This window comes from Rattus norvegicus, chromosome Y, assembly GCF_021556685.1.
Source record: "Rattus norvegicus strain SHRSP/BbbUtx chromosome Y, alternate assembly SHRSP_T2T, whole genome shotgun sequence".
NCBI lineage: Eukaryota > Metazoa > Chordata > Mammalia > Rodentia > Muridae > Rattus > Rattus norvegicus.
In genome coordinates, this window is record NC_141555.1 from 8,738,400 (window position 1) to 8,760,816 (window position 22,417).

At 37.6% G+C, this 22,417-nt stretch overlaps 1 long non-coding RNA gene across 2 annotated transcripts; it reads left to right on the forward strand.

Moving 5' to 3' along the window:
• The first annotated feature begins 936 nt into the window (after positions 1-936).
• Positions 937-22,199, forward strand: LOC147997955 (uncharacterized). 2 transcript variants are annotated; one of them, XR_015647412.1, is made up of 3 exons: positions 937-1,227; positions 21,680-21,781; positions 21,961-22,134. It is a non-coding gene; the product is annotated as an uncharacterized LOC147997955 (long non-coding RNA). The 2 variants fall into 2 exon arrangements; XR_015647411.1 differs by lacking the exon at positions 937-1,227 and adding an exon at positions 17,805-17,950 and having other exon boundaries at positions 21,961-22,199.
• Positions 22,200-22,417: the final 218 nt, after the last annotated feature.

Below are 22,417 nucleotides of genomic sequence, written 5' to 3' on the forward strand. Positions count from 1 at the left end.
CCACTAATGACAATGCCAGATAATCTCACTCCTGTTCTTATGAACCTATTGAAGTTGAGGTTTACCTGGACCTCAAGCCATTCCACTCACTACCCATCCTCATAAGTATTATGTTTGGCCTGAAGAAATAATCATGGCAAAACATCCAAAACCCTCAAGACTGACACTGGGAACAGACTTAGGTAGATATGAGAGAACTGATACATAAATGGAAAGAGAACCAAATTCTATAATCCATGTTGTCCTAGGTTTTATTGATATCTTGTATTTTTTGGATAAAATAAGCATTTGGGAGTTTATCATTTGAAGTAGGTACACAATATTTACACTGTTATATTCACTCTATTGCTGTACCCACTTTGTTGCCAAAATCACTGAAAAAAAATCGAATTGGAAAACAGATTTTTTGATATCACATTCAGGAATATATATAAAGTACACTCTCAAGGAATGTTCAATTAGAAAACGAAATACAATATTCACTCATTTAAAGGTCTGTATGGTAAATCCAGGTCTTTGTGAAACAGAGAAAACCTAGGAAATGGAACTGTATGTCACAGGAATGAACCTGGTAATAGAATTATGATCCAGAAGAATCTCCTGCATTCTATGTTCCTAGATGTTTTCTACTCATGCAAAGCCCCTGAATGACTTTCTCCCTTCAGACCATGTAAACACTAATGAAGGAAATAGAAGTCTCTAGGCTTAGAGAGATGTAGTACGTAATGGTTTCCACTGTGTCACAGGAGACACTCCTGCATATCGCACCCTTGAATCTACTCAATGTAAGGAAAGCTGTTCAGCAGGTAGGCCATGGCTGTTCTCAGTGACATCATCATTAGGCTCTCCCTGAAAAATCTCTTGTATCTTGGAGAGCCCTAGCTTCTCCTGTGATGTCACAAGTGTTGTCATTACAGAAACTGCACCTCAGATATCCCTTCAGTACCTCTAGGGTTTACTAATTGGCCTCTAGTTTAGAGGTAACATCAATTTGGTAGTGAGAACAAAGAGGAAGAAAAGCTCAGAGTTGGGGAGGACAAAGATGGCCTTCAGTCATGGTATAAAAAAACGGAAGAGATATGTTGATCCTGGGAAATCTCACTGAGGCCTTGGTAGGAGTGGAGTAGGTAAGATGAAGTGATAGAATTCATCTGAGCCTTCCACACATGGGATCAGGGGCTTGGATCCTGTCAGAAGAAATGGACGTCCCTGCTTCTAGTGGTTCCTGTAAGTCAGAGAGTTTATATCATTAATATCTTTATCTCAAACGTCAGCTGTTGGGGTAGGCACTGTTCTTTCCTGAGAGCACATGACTTTAATTTTTTCCCAGAAGAAAAAGGTCCTAAGGTAGAAGGAATAGACAAGTATTGTGTCCTCAGCTCAGAGTAAACTTCTCTATTATTTGGATACCTATTGTGCAGTTTGTGTCTGATACTGGTATTTGGAAGAGAGACATGTTTCAAGGTCATCATATCAGTCTTTCCACTAGTTTTACTCTGACTCCTATTGCCTGAGAGTTACCCTTCAGATTTCTCAATGTGTGTTATTAGATGGCAGTTTTTACCTTTATCTTATTTAATTTTTTTATTAGCCAATTTTTATTGCTTTTTAATTTTATTTATCCATAATTACATTTCAAATATTTTTGCCTTTCCCAGTTTCCTGTCCATAAGATTCCTAACCAATCCCCCTACCTTTCTTGTATAATCCCCCTCAATGCCCTTTGAAATTCACATGAATTGGAAAAAAAACCTAGTTCAGAGCAAGAGCATCTCCTTCCATTGGTGCCTAACAAGGCCATTCTCTGCTACATATGCAGTGGGAGCCATAGGACGATCCATGTACAATCTTTCAATATTCATATAGTACCAGAAAACTCTGGTTCATTGACATTGTTTTTCTTATCAGAATAAAATCTCCTTCAGCTCTTGTTATCCTTTCCCAAAATCTACCAACAAGAGATTTGTTTTCAGTTCACTGCTTTGCCACTATCATTCACTTCTGTATTTGACATGCTCTATTGTGTCTCTCAGGAAAGACCTATATCCGTTTCTTCTAATCATGCAATTTTAAGATTCATCAATCTTATCTATGTGGTGGCTGATATATCTATCTATATAGCTATGAGCTTAGATGGAATTTTAACATGGATTCTGTGAAACAAGGTCAAGAAAATAGTATCCACAAAGGACAGTGCCAAAAAGACTCTCTCCTGTTCTTATGAACCTAATGAAGCTGAGGTTTCACTGGACCTCAAGCCTTTCCTCCTCCTGTACATCCTCCTGAATCTTATGTTTGTCCTGAAGAAAGTATCATGGTAAAACATCCAAAACCCTCAAGTATCTTCCTTGGAACACAATAAGGTAGATAATGAAGAACTGATACCAAATGGGACTAGAGAACCATTGAATTCCATAGTCCATGTTGTCCTTTGCTTTGCTGATATCTGGTAAGTTTGGGATAAAATAAGGGTTGGGGAGTTTATCATTTCAAGTAGGTACACCATATTTACATTGTTATTTTTATTCTAGAGCTGGGCCACATTTGTTGCCAAGATCATTGCAGAAAATGGAATTGGAAAACAGAATTTTTGAGTACACATTCAGCAATATTTATAAAGTCCCATATGGAGGAATGTACAATAAGAAAGTGAAACAAAATATTAATTCAATTGAAGGTCTGTAGGGAAAATACTGGCCTTTGGGAAACAGAAAATAACCTACAAATTGAACTGTATTTCATGAGTGTACCTGGGAATAAAATTATTATCCAGAAGAATCTCCTCTACTCCATGTTACAAGATCTTTTATACCCATTCCAAGTCCTTCACTAACTTTTTCAATTCCGAGCATCTAACCACTAACAAAGGAAAGAGAAGTCTCTAGTTTTAGAGAGATGGTGGATGTAACAGTTTGCACTTTGTCACAGGAGACATACTTGGAAAGGGAACCCTCAAATCTGGTCAATGTAAGGGAAGGTGTTCAAAGGGTAAGCCATGGCAGTTCTCAATGATATCATCATTAGGCCCTGGCTGAAAAATCTCTTGTAACCTCGAGAGTATTATCTTCTTCTGTGATGTAACAAGTGTTATCATGACTGCATCTGCCTCTCAGGTATTCCTTCAGTCCCTCTAGGGTTCAGTAATTGGCATCTAATTCAGAGTATAGAGCCATTTGGGAATGAGAACAAAGAGGATGAAGAGAACAGAAATGGGGAGAAGGAAGCTGCCTTTCTGTCTTGGTATAAAAAAAAAGGTAGATATATGTGTGCTTGGGAAAGCTCAGTGACTCCTTGGTAGGGGCTGAGTGGTATTGCTGAACAGATAGCATTGATCTGAGCCATCCACATATGGGAATCAGGAGCTGGGGTCCACGCAGAAGCATCTGGACTTCTCTTTTCTTATGGTTCCTGGAAGTAGAGAGTTTATACCATTCATTTCATTATTCCAAAAGCCAAGTTATGGGAAGGGCACAGTTGTTTTCCTGACATCACATGGCCTTTACTCTTTTTGACCAGAAGAAAAAGGACCTATGGAAGGAAATAAGGACATGTATTGTGTCCCTAGCTCAGAGCAAACTCCTCCATGCTTTGTGCATCTGTTGTGCAGTTTGTTTCTGTCAATGATCTCTGGGAGAGAGAAGTGGTTCTAGTTGAGATTTCACCATCTCAGTCTTCCCATTATTATGTCTCTAACTTCCATTCCCTGACAGTGACCCATTAGATTTCTGAGTCAACAGCTGTGCTTAGCTGACAGTTTTCTTTTCATTTATTTCTTATATTATTTTTTATTTTTTCAAATTTTATTTTTTTAAACAAATAAATTTCTATATTTACATTTAAAATATTATTTCCTTTAAGAGTTTCCTCACATAATATCATTAAATGGTCCCTCTCCACTTATTCTATAAACCACCTTATTGTCCCTTCACATTTCCTTTAACTGCCAGTGAAACCCAGGTAGGACCAAGGCCTTCTAATTCCATTGGTGCCCAACAAGGTAATCCTCTGCTACATATGCATTTGGATGCATATGTCTGTCCAAGTACAGTCTTTGAATATTGGTTTATTACCAGAAAGTTCTGGTTCATTGACATTGTGTTTCGTAAGGGGGTCAAAGCTCCTTCAGCTCTTGTTATCCTGTCTCAGATTCTACCAACAAGAGGTCCATTTCAGTTCACTGGTTTTCCACTAGCATTCACTTCTTTATTTGACATACTCTATCTGTGTCTCTCAGGACATATCTATATCTGTTTCCTGGCAGAAAGCAATTTTTAACTTCATCACACTTATCTAGATTTGGTGGCTGATTTTATATATATATATTAATTGGTGCCTCCTACAGATATCTGGTTAGGTGGTTAGGTATAATGTTAACATGGATTTTGTGCAACTTGGTCAAGAATGTAGAATTTACAAATGACAATGTCAAATAGTCTCCCTCCTGTACTTATGAAGGTATTGAAGTTGAGGTTTCACTGTTCCTCATGCCTTTCTTCTCCCTGCTCATCCTCCTGTTTTTTTTATATTTGGCCTTAAGAAAGAATCATGGTAACACATCTAAAACCTTCAAGTCTGGCCATGCGAACACAGGAATGTAGATAATGTAGTACAGATATCAAACATATCTAGAGAACAGAAAAGTATAATTAATGTGGTCCCTTGCTTTATTGATGTCTGGTAATCTTTGGATAAAATAAGGATTTGGGAGTTTATCATTTGAAGTATGGACATAGTATTTACACTGTTTTACTCAATCTATAGCTGGGCCCACTTCATTTCCAAAATCATTGCAGGAAATGGAATAGGAAAACAGAATTTTTGAGTACACATTCAGTAATATTTTTAAAGTACCCTACCATGGAATGTATAATAAGAAAGTGAAATACAATATTTTTTCACCTGAAGGCCTGTAGGGAATAGAATTGTCTTTACAAACAGAGAAAACCTAGAAAATTGAACTGTAAATCACAGGAATGGACATGGGAATAAAAATATTATCCAGAAGAATCTCCTCTACTCCAAGTTCCTAGATCAGTTCTCTCCATTCCAGGACCCTGACTAACTTTCTACATTCAGAGCATGTAACCACTATTGAAACAAAGAGAAGACTCTAGCTTTAGAGAGGTGGAATACATAATGGTTTCACTTGTGTGACAGGAGACTCTCCTGGAAAAGGCACTTGTGATCCTGTCAATGTAAGGAAAGCTGTTTAGAGGAAGGCCATAGCAGTTCTCAGTTACATCATCATTCGGCCCTCCCTGAAAAATCTCTTGTATCCTGGAGAGCCCTAGCTTATCTGTTATGTCACAAGGTCTGTCATGTCTGCAAACGCCTCTTACATATTCCTTCAGTACCTATAGGGTTTACTAATTGGCCTCTAGTTCAGAGGAAACATCAATTTGGCAGTGTGAACAAAGAGGATGAAAAACTCAGAGATGGGGAGAACAAAGATGGCCTTCTGTCTTGGTATAAAAAAAGGAAGAAATATGTCGAACCTGGGAAATCTCACTGAGTCCTTGGTAGGAGTTGAGTAGGTACGTTGAAGAGATAGAACTGATCTGCTCCTTCCACACATGGGACCAGGAGCTGGAGCCTGTCAGAACAATCTGGACCTCCCTGCGTCTAGTGGTTCCTCTACGTCAGAGAGTTTATATCATTAATATCTTTATCTCAAAGGCCAGGTGTTGGGAAGGACACTGTTCTTTTACTTAGAACTCATGGTTTTTATTTTTTTGCTCAGAATAAAAAGGTCCTAAGGAAGAAATGAAAGACAAGTATTGTGTCCTCAGCTCAGAGTAAACTCCTCGATTATTTGGATACCTATAGTGCAGTTTGTATCTGTTACTGGTGTTTGGGAGGGAGACGTGTTTCTAGTTCATCATATCAGTCTTTCCACTAGTATTACTCTGACTCCCATTGCCTGATAGAGACCCTTTAGATTTCTCAGTCAATATGTATGATTCGATGGCAGTTTTCTTATCTTTAACTTATTTTTTTTACTTTTATCAAGTTTTTTGCTTTTTTAATTTGATTTTTCCATATTTACATTTCAAATATTTTTCCTTTCCCAGTATCCTGCCCATAAAATCCCTAACCTATCTCTCTACCCTTCTTGTATAATCCCCCTTACTGCCCTTTGATATTCTATTCAATTGGTAATAAAACCTAATTTAGACCAAGGGCATCTCCTTCCATTGGTGCCCACAAGGCCATTCTCTGCTACTTATGAAGTTGGAGCCACAGGTCTATCCATGAACAATCTTTCAATATTCGTATAGGACAAGAAAACTCTAGTTGGTTTCTCAAAATCTACCAACAAGAGATCTGTTTTCAGTTCACTGCTTTGCCACTACCGTTCAGTTATGTATTTGACATGCTCTAGCTGTGTCTCTCAGGAAAACCTATATCCGTTTCTTCTAATCATGAATTCTCAGATTCATCAATCTAATCTAGTTTTGGTGGCTGATCTATCTATCTGTCTATCTATCTATCTATCTATTTATCTATCTATATCTCTATATCTATCTATCTATATCTATCTATATCTATTTACATATCTATCTATTTATATCTATCTACCTATATATATTTACATATAAATATATACATAATATATATATATGTATATATATATATATATATATATATGTATATATATATCCTACATCTATGATGTGAGATGGAATTTTAACATGGATTCTGGGAAACAAGGTCAAGAAAATAGAATCCACAAATGACAGTGCCAAATAGACTCTCTTCTGTTCTTATGAACCTAAGGAAGCTTAGGTTTCACTGGACCTCAAGCCATTCCTCATCCTGCACACCCTCCTGAATCTTATGTTTGGCCTGAAGAAAGTATCATGGTAAAACATCCAAAAACTCAAGTCTCTTCCTGGCAATACAGTAAGGTAGATAGTTCAGAACTGATATCAAATGGGAATAGAGAACCGAATTCTGTTTCTTTGGTTTACTGATATCTGGTAATTTTGGGATAAAATAAGAATTTGGGACTTTTTCACTTCAAGTAGGTACACAATTTTTACACTGTTATACTCATTCTGTACCTGGGCCACATTTGTTGCCAAAATCATTGCAGAAAATGGAATTGGAAAACAGAATTTTTGAGTACACATTCAGCAATATTTATAAAGTCCCATATCGAGAAATATACAATGAGAAAGTGAAATACAATATTCATTCAATTGAATGTCTGTGCAGAAATGACTGGCCTTTAGGAAACAGAGAACACCTACAAAATTGAACTGTATTACACAAAATGTACCTGGTAATAAAATTATTATCCAGAAGAATCTCCTCCACTCCATGCTACAAGATCTTTTCTATCCATTCCAAGCCCTTGATTAACTTTTTTCCATTCAGAGCATGTAACCACTAATAAAGCAAAGTTAAATCTCCTGCTTTAGAGAGATTGAGTTCATAAAGCTTTCCACTGAATCACAAGACACATACCAGGAAATGTCACCCTCAAATCTGGTCAATGTAAGGAAAGCTGTTTAGCAGGTAGGTCATGGCAGTTCTCAGTGACATCATCATTAGGTCCTCTCTGAAATATCTCTTGTATCCTGGAGAGCCCTAGCTTTTTCTGTGATGTCACAAGTGTTGCCGTGACAGCAACTGCCTCTCAGGTATTCCTTCAGTACCTTTAGGGATTAGTAATTGACATCTAATTCAGAGTAAACAGCCATTTGGGAGTGAGAACAAAGAGGATGATGCAATCAGAAATGGGGAAAAGGAAGCTGCCCTTCTGTCTAGGTCTAAAAAAGGGAAGAAATATGTGTGCTTGGAAAAGCTCAGTGACACCTTGGTAGGGTTTGAGTGAGTTTGCTGAACAGATAGCATTGATCTGAGCCTTCCACAAATGGGAATCAGCAGCTGGGGTCAACTAATAAGCATCTGGACTTCTCTGTTCTTATGGTTCCTGGAAGTCAGAGAGTATATCATTCATTTTATATTCCAAAACCAAGTGATGGGAAGTGCACAGTTGTTTTCCTGAGCGCGCATGGCCTTTATTCTTTTTGACAGGAAGAAAAAGCCCTAAGGAAGAAAGGAAGGACAAGTATTGTATCCGTAACTCAGAGTAAACGACTCCATGCTTTGTGCATCTATTGTGCAGTTTATGTCTGACACTGATATCTGGAAGAGAGAACTGCTTCTAGTTGAGAATTATCCATCTCACTGTTTCCACTATTATATCTTTGACTATCATTCCCTGACAGTGACTCATTACATTACTGAGTAAACAGCTGTTTTTAGCTGGCAGTTTTCTTTTCTTTTACTTCTTATATATTTTTTTTATTTTTTACATATTTTATTTCTTTTATTAACCAAGTAAATTTCCATATTTAAATTTAAAATATTATTTCCTTTAAGAGTTTCCTCCCAAAAGATCCCTAACTTATTCCTCTCCACTTTTTCTATAAACCACCTTACTCTCCCTTCACATTTCCTTTAACTGAGAGTCAAACCAAGGGAGGACCAAGGCATTCTAATTCCATTGGTACCCAACAAGGCCATCCTCTGCTACATATGCAGTTGGATGCATAGGTCTGTTCATGTCCAGTCTTTGAGTGTTGGTTTAGTACCAGAAAGCTCTGGTTCATTGGCATTGTTGTTCTTATGGGGTTGAAAGCTCCTTCAGCTCTTGTTTTCCTTTCTCAGAATCTACCAACCAGAGGTCCATTTCAGGTCACTGGTTTCCCAATAGCATTCACTTCTTTATTTGACTTGTTCTAGCTGTGTTTCTAAGGGCATATCTATATCTGTTTCCAGGCAGAATGCACTTCTTAGCTTCATCACTCTTATTAATTTTGGTGGAATATATATATATATATATATATATATATATATATATATATATATATGTGTGTGTGTGTGTGTGTGTGTGTGTGTGTGTGTGTGTGTGTGTGTATATGTGTGTGTGTATATATATATATATATATATATATATATATATATATATATATACTTTTGGTGTCTCCTACTGCTATTTTATTAGATGGTTAGGTGGAATGTTTACATGGATTCTGAGCAACTAGGTCAAGAATGTAGAATTTACAAATGACAATGTCAAATAGACTCACACTTGTACTTATGAAGGTTTTGAAGCTGAGGTTTCACTGTTCCTCAAGCCTTTATTCTCCCTGACCATCCTCCTGTTTCTTTTATTTGGCCTTAAGAATATATCATGGTAACATATCTAAAACCTTCAAGTCTAGCCTAGTAACACAGGAAGATGGTGTAGTATAGATATGAAATATGACTAGAGAACCGAAATGTATAGTCCATGTTTTCCTTTGCTTTATTGATGCCTGGTAATCTTTGGATAACAGAATGATTTTGGAGTTTATATTTGAAGTCGGTACACAATATTTACACTTTTATACTCAGTCTAAAGAATGGCCCCCTTTGTTGCCAAAATCATTGCAGAAAATGGAATTTTAAAACTGAATTTTTGAGTACACATGCAGGAATATTTATAAAGACCCTATCCAGGAATGTACAATAAGAAATTGAAATACAATATTCATTCAACTAAAGGTCTGTAGGGAAAATACTGGCCTTAGTAAAATTAAGAAAACATAGAAAATTAAACTGTATGTCACAGGAATGGACCTGGGAATAAATATATTATCCAGAAGAATCTTCTCCACTCCAAATTCCCAGATCACTTCTACCCGTGCCAGGCCCCTGACTAATTTTCTCCATTCATTGTCTCTATCTTTAGAGAGATGTAGAACGAAAATGTTTCCACTTTGTCCCAGGAGACACTCCTGGAAATGGCACCCTCAAATCTGGTCAATGGAAGGAAAGCTGTTTAGCAGGTAGGCCATGGCAGTTTTCAGTTACATCATCATTAGGCCCTCCCTGAAAAATCTCTTGTATACTGAATAGCCCTAGCTTCTTCTGTGATGTCTCAATTGTTGCCGTGTCTGCAAATGCCACGCAGGTATTCCTTCAGACCTCTAGGGTTTACTAATTGGCCTCAAATTCAGAGGAAACAGTCATTTGGGAAGGAGAAAAAAGATGATGAAAAGATCAGAGTTGGGGACAACGAAGCTGATCATTTGTCTTGGTATAAGAAAAGGAAGAAACATGTCATCCCTGGGAAATCTCACTGATTCATTTGTAGGAATGTAGTAGGCTTGTTGAAGAGGTAGAATTGATCTGATCTTTCCACACATGGGATCAGGAGCTGGGAGCCCCTCAGAAGCATCTGGACTTCCCTGCTTCTAATGGTTCCTGAAGTTAGAGAGTTTATATCATTAATATCTTTATCCCAAAAGCCAGGTGTGGGGAAGAGCACTGTTCTTTTCCTTAGAGCTCATGGTTTTTATTCTTTTTGCCCAGAAGAAAAAGGTCCTAAGGAAGAATTGAAAGACAAGTTTGTGTCCTCAGCTCAGAGTAAACTCCTCAATTATTTGGATAACTATAGAACAGTATGTGTCTGATACTGGGAGAGAATATTGCTTCAAATTTTGACTTCTTCATCTCAATCTTTCCACTAGTATAATTCTGACTATAAGTCCCTGACAGGGACACTTTCGACTACTGAGTCAATAAGTCTGATTAGCTGCTAATTGTCTTTTTTTTCTGTATTTCCTTCTTTTATTTATTAGCAAAATTTGTAGCTCTTTTACTGGATATTTCTATGTATACATTTAAAATGTAATTTCTTTTTCCATTTTCCTGTCCATAAGATTCCTAACTGGTCCGCTTACCCTTCTTCTATAACCCCTTTACTCTGCCTTGACATTCCCTTGAACTAGCAGTCAAAACTAGGGAGAACCAAGGGCTTATCCTAACATTATTGACCAATATCTCTCTACTCTGCCATATATGCAGTTGGAGCCATAGGTCTGTCTATGAACAATCTTTGAATATTGGTTTATTACCAGAAAGCTCTGGATGTTGAACTTGTTGTTCTTATGTGGTTGAAAGCCCATTCAACTCTTGTAGTCCTTTCTCAACATCTACAATGAAGGGGTCTGTTTTCAGTTCTCTGGTTTGCCACTAGCAATCACTTCTGTATTTGACATGCTTTAGCTGTGTCTCTAGTGAAAGATTTTAACCATTTATTGGCATAATGCACATCTTAGCTTCATCAATCTTATCTAGTTTTGGTATATATATATATATATATATATATATATATATATATATATATATATATATATATATATATATATATCACATACACACCCACACACATACACTTTCAGTAGCTCCTACAACTATGAATTTTGGTGGTATATTTACATGGATTCTGCACAACTAGGTCAAGAATATAGGATCCACAAATGACAATGCCAAATAGATTCCCTCCTGTTCTTATGAACCTTTTGAAGTTGAGGTTTCACTGGACCTCAAGCCATACCTCTCGCTGCACATCCCCCTGAAACTGATGTTTGGACTGAAGAAAGAATCATGGTAAAATATCCAAAACCCTCATGTCTTGCCCTGAGAACAAAGGAAGGTATATATTAGAGAACTGTTATCTAATAGAACTACAGAACTGCATTCTATAGTCCATGTTGTCCTTTGCTAAACTGATGTCTGGTAATTTTTGGATAAAATAAGGTTTTGGGAGTTGATCATTTGAAGTATATACACAATATTTCCACTGTTTATTCACTGTATAGCTGGGCAAAGTTTGTTGCCGAATTCATTGCAAAAAAATGGAATTGGAAAAATGAAATTTTTGAGTACACATGCAGGAATATGTATAACGTCTCCTGTCAATGAATGTATAATCAAAAAATATAAAACAATATTCACTCAATTAAAGGTCTGTAGGGAAATTACTGGGAAATGAAAACCTGAGGAAACCTAGAGAATTGAACTGAATTTCAAAGGATTGGACTTGGGAATAAAATAAATCGCCAGAAGAATCTCCTTCACTCCTTGTTCCTAGATCTTTTCTACCCTTGCCATGCCCCTGACGAACTTTCTCCATTCAGAGCTTTTTGCCACTAATGAAGGAGAGAGAAGTCCCAGGCTTAGAGAGATGTAGCATATAAAGGCTTCCACTGTGTCACAGGAGACACTCCAGGAACGGGCATCTCCAAATCTAGTCAATGTAAGGAAATCTGTTCAGCAGGTAGGCCATGGCAGTTCTCAGTGACATCATCATTAGGCCCTCCCTGAAAACTCTTTTGTATCCTGAAGAGACCTAGCTTCTTTTGTGATGTCACAAGTGTTGTCCTGACAGGAACTGCCTCTCAGATATTCCTTCTGTACCTCTCTGGTTTACTAATTTGCTACTAATTCAGAGTAAACAGCCATTTGGGAGTGAGAACAAACAGGATGAAGAGATCAGAGATGGGGAGAAGGAAGCCGGCCTTCTGTCTTGTATAAAGAAATGAAGAAAGATGTGGTGTATGGGAAAGCTCAGTGAGACATGACTAGGCATTGAGTGGGATCATTGAAGAGATAGCTTTGATCTGAGCATTCCACATATGGGAATCAGGAGCAGGGAGCCTCCCAGAAGCATCTTGACTTCCCTGCTTGTTATTTTTCTTGGAAGTCAGATAGTTTAGATCATTAATTTCCATATCTCAAAAGCCAAGTGTTGGAAAGGGGCAAAGTTGTTTTCCTGAGAGCTCATGGACTTTATCGTTTTGGGCCAGGAGGAAAAGTTCCGTAGGAAGAAGGGAAAGACAAGTATTGTGTCCTGAGCTCAGAGTAAACTCTTCCATGATTTGGATTCTTATAGTGCAGTTTGTGTCTGTCACTGATATCTGGGAGAGAGATGTGCTTCTACCTGAGACTTCATCATCTCAGTCCTTCCACTAGCATTACTCTACCATTCCCTGACAACGACTCTTTAGATTTCTGAGTGAATAGTTGTGATTAGCTGGCAGATTTCTCTTCCTTTCTTTCTTTCTTTTTTTTGTTTTTTGGAAATTATATTGCTCTTTTCATTGGATATTTCTATATTTACATTTAAAATATTTTTCTTTTCCCTATTTCTTGCCATTAAGTTCCCTAACTGGTCCCCCTCTCCTTCTTCTATAGCCACCCTTTAATGTGCCTTCACATTCCCTTTAACTAGGATCAAACCTAAGGAGGACCAAGGGCTTCTCCTTCCATTGGTACCCAAACAGGTCATCCTCTGCTGCAGATGCAATTGAGGCCTAGGTCTAGCCATGTATAGTCTTTGAATATTGGTTTAGTATATATATACATATATACATATATATGTATATATATACATATATATATTTATATATATATTATTGTATATATGTATACATATATATATATTATTGTATATATGTTATTATTGTATATTGTATATTGCCACATTGTATTATTGTATAATGTTATACATTATTATTATTGTATATATATGTATACATATATTATTGTATATATGTATACATATATATACAATAATATATATATTGTTGGCTCCTACAGCTATGACGTTATGTGGAATTTTAATATGGATTCTGCGCAACTAGGTCAATAATGTAGAATCCACATATGAAAATGTCAAATAGACTCCCTCCTGTTCCTTTGAACCTATTGTACATGAGGTTTCACTGGTCCTCAAGCCATTCTTCTCCCTGCTCATCCTCCATTATCTTATTTTGGCCTTAAGAAAGAATCATGGTAAAACATCCAACCCTCAAGTCTGGGCACAGGAACACATTAAGGTTGATATTGCAGTACTGATATCAAATGGGACTAGAGAACTGAATTCTATAATCCATGTGGTCCTTTGTTGTATTGATGTCTGGTAATCTTTGGATAAATTAAGGATTTGGGAGTTTATCATTTGAAGTAGGTACACAATGTTTACACTTTTAGATTCACTCTAGAGCTGGGCCCCCTCTGTTGCCAAAATCATTACAGAAATTGGAATTGGAAAACTGAATTTTTGAGTACACATTCAGGAATATTTATAAATTCTCCTATCGTGGAATGTACAATAAGGAAGTGAAATAAAATATATATTCAATAAAGGTCTGTATGGAAAATATTGGCCTTTGGGAAACAGAGGAAACCTAGAAATTTGTACTGTATGTCACAGTAATTAAACTGGGAATAAAAATATTATGTAGAAGAATCTCCTCCACTCCATGTTCCTAAATCATTTCTACCCATGTCAAGACCCTGACTAACTTTCTCCATTCAGAGCATGTATCCACTAATGAAGCAAAGAGAAGTCTCTAGCTTTAGAGAGATGTAGTAAATGAAGGTTTCCACTGTGTACCACGAGTCACTCCTGGAAAGGGCACCCTTGAGTCTGGTTCTCAAAAGGAACGCTGTTCAGCAGGTAGGCCATGGCAGTTCTCAGTGACATCAACATTAGGCCCTCCCTGAAAAATCTCTTGTATCCTGAGCAGCTCTATCTTTTTCTTTGTTGTCACAAGTGTTGTCGTGACAAAAACTGCCTCTCAGATATTCTTTCCTTACCTCTAAGATTTAAATATTGGCCTCAAATTCAGAGTAAACAACCATTTGGGAGGGAGAAAAAAGAGCATGAAGAGATCAGAAAAGGGAAGAAGGAACCTGGCCTTCTGTCTTGGTATTAAAAAGAAGAAATATGTGGTCCATTGGAAAGCTCAATGAGTCCTGTATAGGGGTTGTGTGGAATCACTGAAGAGATAGTCTAGACCTGAGCCTTCCACATATGGGGATAAGGAGATTGGAGCCTCTCAGAAGCATCTGGACATCCCTGCTTGTTATGGTTCCTGCATATCAGAGAGTTAATATCATTACTTTTTTATTCCAAAAGACATGTTTTCATCTTGGCACATTTGTTTTCCTGACAGCTCATGGTTTTTACTCTTTTAGTCCAGAAGAAAAACCTCCTAATGGAGAAAAGAAAGACACATATAGTGTACTCAGCTCAGAGTAAACTCCTCCACGCTTTGGATTCCTATAGTGCAGTTTGTGTCTGACACTGATATCTGGGAGAGAGAAGTGCTTCTAGTTGAGAATTCATCATCTCAACCTTTTGACTAGTATTACTCTGACTACCATTCCCTGACAGTGATTCTTTAGATTTCTGAGTCCATAGATGTGATTAGCTGGAAGTTCTCTTTTCTTTTATTTCTTTCATTTTCTTTTTATTTTTATCAAAATTTATTGGTTTTTTAATTGGATATTTCTATATTTACATTTCAAATGTTATTTCCTTTCCCAATTTTCTGTCCATAAGATCCCTACCTGGTCCTCCTACTCTTCTTCTCTAATCACCCTTACTGTTCCTTGTCATTCCTTGAACTATCAGTCAAACGTATGCAGGACCAAGGCCTTCTCCTTCCATTGCTGGCCAACAAGGCCATCCTCTACTACATATGCATTTGGAGCCCTAGGTCTGTCCACAAACAGTCTATCATTATTGTTTCAGTACCAGAACACTCTGGTTCATTGACATTGTTGTTATGGGGTTTAATGTACCATCAGCTCTTCTAATCATTTCTCAAAATCTACCAACAAAAGGTCCGTTTTCAGTCCACTGGTTTGCCACTAGCTTTCACTAATCTATTTGACATGCTCTAGCTGTATCTGCCAGGAAAATCTGTTTTCTGGCAGCATGCACTACTTCTTAGCTTCATCAATCTTACCTTGTTTTGTGGTGCATATATATTCTCTTGTATTGCTCTGACTATCATTCCCTGACAATGACCTTTTAGATTTCTCAGTCGATAGATATGATTAGCTGGCAGTTCTCTATTCAGGTATATTATGCTAGGCTAGATATGGAAGAGGCTTTGATGAAGGACAAGGTCACCTACACATCTCCTCCTGCCCAGGTAAGGATATTTTTGTCCTTCAGTCAAATAAGGCCAACATTCTTTTCTGCCTAATGTTCTGATACCTTTGCTGAAAAATCAAGAAATTGTCACCCCTGTGTTCTAACCTGGACAGTCAAAGAGGGGTCAGAGAGTGATATATTCACAAATGAAGGGCCAAAGACATGGGGCGGGGCGGTGGCTTAGTTGCTGCCTTATCGCATGACGCATCCTGGCTAAAAGATTCACTTGGCCATGTTACAAATATCACTCCAACCTAAGACAGACAAAGTTCTCAAGGGGTTCATTCCAGGACAAGCACGGCCATTTGACACCTATTCATTTGACTATAAGTAAGGGGCAGATGTCGGGAGTGATGCCATTGAAGCCCTACATTGTTGATGTTATTATTATGGATAGAATTAACTATGATTGGGTTCACGGAATATCTCCAGTCAGGAGCAGGATCCTATTACAAATCTGGTGGGCAAGAAAAATAATAATATGATAAAGTTGTCCTGATGACTAATAATATGACAAATCTCTGAACTTTCTGATATCCTGTCAACATCAGCCGATTCCCTGACCACATGAATATTGTGTCTTTGGCCTGCATTAATGTTTCTTACTCCCCCCACCCTCTGTTACCATGGATATGGTATAAATTCAGCCATGGAGAAAAATAAAATTGACGAGTGGTTCAGACTTTTGTCTTGGCGTTTTTCTTCACGTTGCTTGTCCCCAATTCTCTTCCAGGTACCCTCAGACCCCTCACTCAAACAGCTCTTGTAAACTTTTCTCAAAATCTACCAACAAGAGTTGCATTTAAAGGTCACTGGTTTGCCACTATCACTTACTCTGTATTTGACATTCTCTAGCTGTGTCTCTCACAGAAGATCTATATAAATTTCCAGGCAGAATGCACTTCTTACCTTCATTATTCATACCTAGTTTTGGTGATATATATATATATATGTATGTATGTATGTATGTATATACATTTGGTGGCTCCTACAGCTTTGAGGTTAGGTGGAATTTTAACATGGATTCTAAGTGACTAGGTCAAGAATTGAGAATCCACAAATGACAGTTCCAAATATACTTCCTCCTTAACTGTTGAAACTATTGATGTTGAGGTTACCCTGTACCTCAAACCATTCTTCTCCCTGAACCTCCTCCTATATTTTTTATTTGGCCTGAAGAAAGAATTATGGTAAAACATCTAAAACCCTCATGTATGGCCATGGGAACACATGAAGGTAGATATTAGAGAACTGATATCTAATGGGACTTCAGAACCGCACTCTGTAATCCATGTTGTTTTTTGCTTTACTGATCTCTGGTAATTGATGTATAAAATAAGGATTTGGGAGTTTATCATTTGGAGGAGGTACACAATATTTACACTGTTATATTCACTGTATACCTGAGTCCCCTTTGTTGCCAAAATCATTGCAAAACTTGAAATGGAAAACAGAATTTTTGAATACATATTCAGGAATATATATAAAGTCCCATATAAAGAATGTACAATAAGAAAACGTAATAAAATAATCACTCAATTAAAGGTCTGAAGTGAAAACACTAGCCTTTGGGAAACAGAGAAAACCTAAGAAATTGAATCATATGTCACAGGAATGGTCCATTGAAAAAAAAATATTATACAGAAGAATATCATCCACTCCATGTTCCTAGAACATTTCTACCCATGCCAAGCCCTGACTATCTTTTTCTGTTCAGAGCATGTAACCACTAAGGAAGCAAGTGAAGTCTCTAGCTTTAGAGAGATGTAATACATAAAGGTTTCCACTGTGTCACAGGAGACACTCCTAGAAAAGGCACCCTTAAGTCTGGTCAATGTAAGGAAAGCTGTTCAGCAGGTAGGCCATGGAAGTTCTCAGTGATATCATCATTAGGATCTCCATAAAATTCTCCTGTATCCTGGAGAGCCCTAGCTTCTTCTGTGATGTCACAAGTGTTGTCATGTCTTCAACTTCAACTCAGATATTCCTTCAGTACCTCTAGGGTTTACCAATTAGCCTTCTATTCAGGGTAAACAGCCATTTGGGATGGAGAACAAAGAGGATGAAGATATCAGAGATGGGGAGAAGGAAGCTGGCCTTCTGTCTTGGTATAGAAAAAGGAAGAATTACATGGTCCTTGGGAATATTCAGTTATTCCTGGTAAGGGTTGTGTGGTTCCACTGAAGAGATAGCCTTGATCTGAGACTTCCACATACGGGAATTGGGAGCCGTATTACTCTTCAAAGCATCTAGACATCCCTCATTTTAATGGTTCCTGAAAGTCAGAGAATTAAAGTCATTAATTTCTTTATTCCAAAAACCCAGGTTTTGGATTGGCACAGTTGTTTTCCTGAGAACTCTTGTCTTTTATTATTTTTGCTCTGAAGAAAAAAGAGCTAAGGAAGAATGCAAAGAAAAATATTGTGTCCACAGCTCAGTGTAAACTCCTCTATGCTTTGGATTCCTATAGTGCAGTTTGTGTCTGACACTGACATCTGGAAGAGAGAAGTGCTTCTAGTTGAGACTTCATCATCTCACTCTTTATACTAGTATTACTCTAATTACCATTCCCTGACAGCTACCCTTTAGATTTCTGAGTCAATATGTGTAATTAGCTGGCAGATTTTTTTTCTTTAATTTCTTTCATTTTTTTGTAATCTTTAGCAAATTTTATTGCTTTTTTAGTTTGATATTTCTATATTTGCATTTCAAATGTTATTTTTCCCAGTTTCCTGTCTATAAGAGCCCTAACTGGTCCACCTAACATTCTTCTATAACCTCCCTTGGTGCACCTTATATTCCCTTCAACTGAGAGTTAAACCTTGGTTGGACCAGGAGCTTCTCCTTCCATTGGTTCCCAACAAGGCCATCCTCTGCTACATATGCAGTTGGAGCCACAGGTCTGTCCATGTACAGTCTTTGAATATTGGTCTATTACCGGAAGCTCTGGTTCACTGGCATTGTTCTTCTTATGGGATTGAAAGCCCCTTCAGCTCTTGTACTCCTTTCCCAAAATATTCCAAAAAGAGTTCTGTTTTCAGTTCACTGCTCTGCCACAATCATCCACTTCTGTATTTGAGAGATTCTAGCTGTGTGTCTCAGGAAAGATCTATATATGGTTCCTGGCAGCAAGCCCTTCTTAGCTTCTTCAATCTTATCTGGTTTTCGTGATATATATATATATATATATATATATATATATATATATATATATATATATATATATATATATATGGATTTCATGGAAGTCTAGTGTCTCACATTGGTATAGACCAATCTTTATGAAGTCTGAATAGAACAATTGGCTTCAGGCTTCATTCTTAGTTACTGGGATTTACAGGCATTCATTTATACCTTGTCTTCTAGATTCACAAATTATTTTCTGGCTTCATATAGAAAAGGCATAGTGTTCTCTCTCTCTCTCTCTCTCTCTCTCTCTCTCTCTCTCTCTGTATGTGTATTTCTCTGTCTCTCTGTCTCATCTCTCTTTCTCTGTCTGCCTATCTGTCCTCTTTTTCAGCTTTCGTACAACCGTCTTTACTAATGATAACATATTTCATGTCAGTTTATGCACTTGTTTTTCTCATAAGCCCCTGTGTGATCTGAACTTGTTGTCTACTGGAAAACCACAATTAAAAATAGAATTGATGTCCAAATCTACTAGACTTGAACTTTAACAACTGAGAAAATGTAGAATATTCAACAACTCCCAACAAGCCTAGGGGTCAAGGGTCATGTATGGAAGGAAAATATTCAGAGATCAAAGAAATGCATGCCTGGCTGATCATGGACTGGCTTCTATTTACAGGGACAGCCATCATCAGGAGAAAGGTAACATGGGGCTTTATTAAACATGCATCATGTAATAACACCTAGTCTCTTCTCTTACGTTACCCTTCCTTGTCTGTATTTTCCTAATGGATGTTGTACATAAGTGTAGTAGTGACTGCCTTGCAGGAGTATAGAAGTTATCACATGTGGCACCCAAATGAAGAATTTGACTTTTCTTCCCTAGCTGAATCTAATTACCATTGACCTACAACATCTTTTTCCCTGTGACTTCTGCTTTGTTTTGTGTGTGTGTGTGTGTATGTGTGTGTGTGTGTGTTTGTGTGGTGTGTGTGTGTGTGTGTGTGTTTATCTGTCTGTTTTTCTGTCTTTGCCCCGTCTGTCTGTTTCTTCCACATGATACCTCTCTATACTTCAGTTTCACTTCTTAATTGCTCATTCCAAGATTGACCCATCATGCTTTCTCTGAGTGTTTGCTTTTGATGACTCATATTACACCTGTGTTAATCTACCTGTAGCCAGAACTGTGTACCACTGACCATATCACAACCAGCCTCATGGCTAAAATATGTAACTTTCAAGGCTTTGAGGGAAGTTTTTATCAGAATTTAAAAGTTTTCTGTATTTTTTTACTCCCCTGTCCAAACTGATGTAGTCTGTGGATCTTCCCCAAGTCGTTGCTTAATTTTATTATCTGTGTACCTGGCCTACTGAGAAGACATCATCCCAACTCTCCAATATTACTTAGAATGAGGAATGGATGAAGAATTTGGAGATATTGGTCATTTAGCTACAGAAGATTTCCCCTGAGATGGATTAAATATGTCGAATCAATGCATCACTGACAAGCATTCTGAACAATGTCCTCAGTTTATTTTCTTCTTTGTCATTTTGAGTGTGCTACCTAAGGTGTGGAGGACCATTTGTGGGTTGTGTTTGAAAATTGAGTCTTCACTATTCATGCATGAAGGTGGTAAAAATACCAGTGATAGCTCTGGGTTAGAAGGGATAGTGAGAGAAAGTCTTACCTTGTGTCTCAGGAAAAGATCCTGGAAAGGGCAACTTGGCTTGTCTATTTGGATAAGATCTACTTAATGGGTAGTTATGTGCTGTTGAAGGGGACTCTATTCTGGATACTCTAATGTATACTGGAATTTCCGTGGTATTCTCTGTGATGTTACTAGTGTTATGGAAACAGAAACTGCCCTTGTGGCATTTAGTTAGTATTTATTGGTTTACCCACACAAATGTTTTTCAGGATGATCAAGCTTTTACAGAGAAAACAGAGAGCATGGAGAGACCAAAGAGAGAGGAAGAAGAAATTAAGATACTTTCTTGTTATAGAAGTGAAAACATAAATTATCTGGTGGAAAAGGGCGAGTGCGAGCAGTGTGCTGGTTCTGAGGAGCTTCCTAGAGGAGGTGGATTTGGCTAAGGCCTTCTAGGAGTAGGACATATGACCTGAAAGCTCTGGATTTCTAAAGAATAGACACAGTTTCAGGAATATCTGATGAATTTTTGGCAGAGAGCCAGGAATTTTTAAGCATGCATCTATCTACTGTGAGTTCCTTAATTTCATACTGTATGAGGAAGAATACCAATAAGTGCCACAGGGATAAAGGCCTTGACCCTCAGGGTAGATTATTGAATGATATCTTCAGTGGATTCCTGGACATGCCATTGGAATTTTATGATAAGATTGGAGACAGGACTACTCCCTTGGACATGCATCAAGGTCTCTTACTCTTTGTCTTGAACATACATGATTAAGGCTTGGTGGTCCTAAACACTGTGGACTCCATTGCTTATCTGCATCCCATCAGATACAAACTGAAAATGTCCTCAATATCTTCTTGTCTTGGCAAGATTTTGTTGTTAAGTGCCAGGGGGCCCACAGAAGGGACTGAGGCATAGTTCTAGGGATCATGTTTGGGAGAAAGAAAATAGCTAATAGGTCCAGCTTGAAGAGAGCTTTCCTGCTCTTTCAATGCTTCCAATTGTCTGTAGACTTCCCCTTTCATCATGCTTCATTGGGGGCCTAACATTTTCTCTCCTGTCTCTGGGCCATTACTAAGCATGTTTCCTTGTGTTTATCTACAGGGTCAGCTGGGAAGTAGTCATCCCAACCTTCCACCATCAATGAGCAAGTACAACAGATTAAGATGTTAGAGAAATTCACTAATGAGCTCCAGAAGTTGACCTGTGAGTTGGGTTAACTCCCAGTAATGCTGACAATTGCATTTGGACAAAAGATAGTCATTATGCCCAGTTTTTTGTTGGCTGTCCTGACCCCTCTGTGTTAACCACAGTTTTCTCACATCACAGGAAAATGCAACTGTAATGTCCTCATGTACAAACTAATTTTCTTATGTTCCTCTCAGATGCAGGACATGAAGAAAGGATAGGAGTTTGATAAGAAGCTATTTAATTTCTCAGAAAATCAGAAGCTTCGTTTTGAAAAACAGTCTTGGGATACAGCAAGTAATGTGTGAGCTTTCATCATGGATTTCAATAAACAGAGAACACATGTTCTGTGTTCAGAAAAATACAAAAAGCTGGTCAGCTACAGAAGCATAGTAACTTAAACTTAGATAAGTAAACTTTTATTTATTTATTTTGAAGATGTATTTTATTTGATTTGCATGATTATTCTGTAACTGTCAGACACAACAGAAGTTGGCATCAGATGCCATTATACAAGGTTATATGCCACGATGTTTTTGCTGGGAATCAAACCCATGACCTATGGAAAAGCAGTCAGTGTTCTTAAATGCTGAATCATCTTACCAGCCTAAATTACTTTTGATGGTGATGGTGATGGTATTGATGATGGTGTTG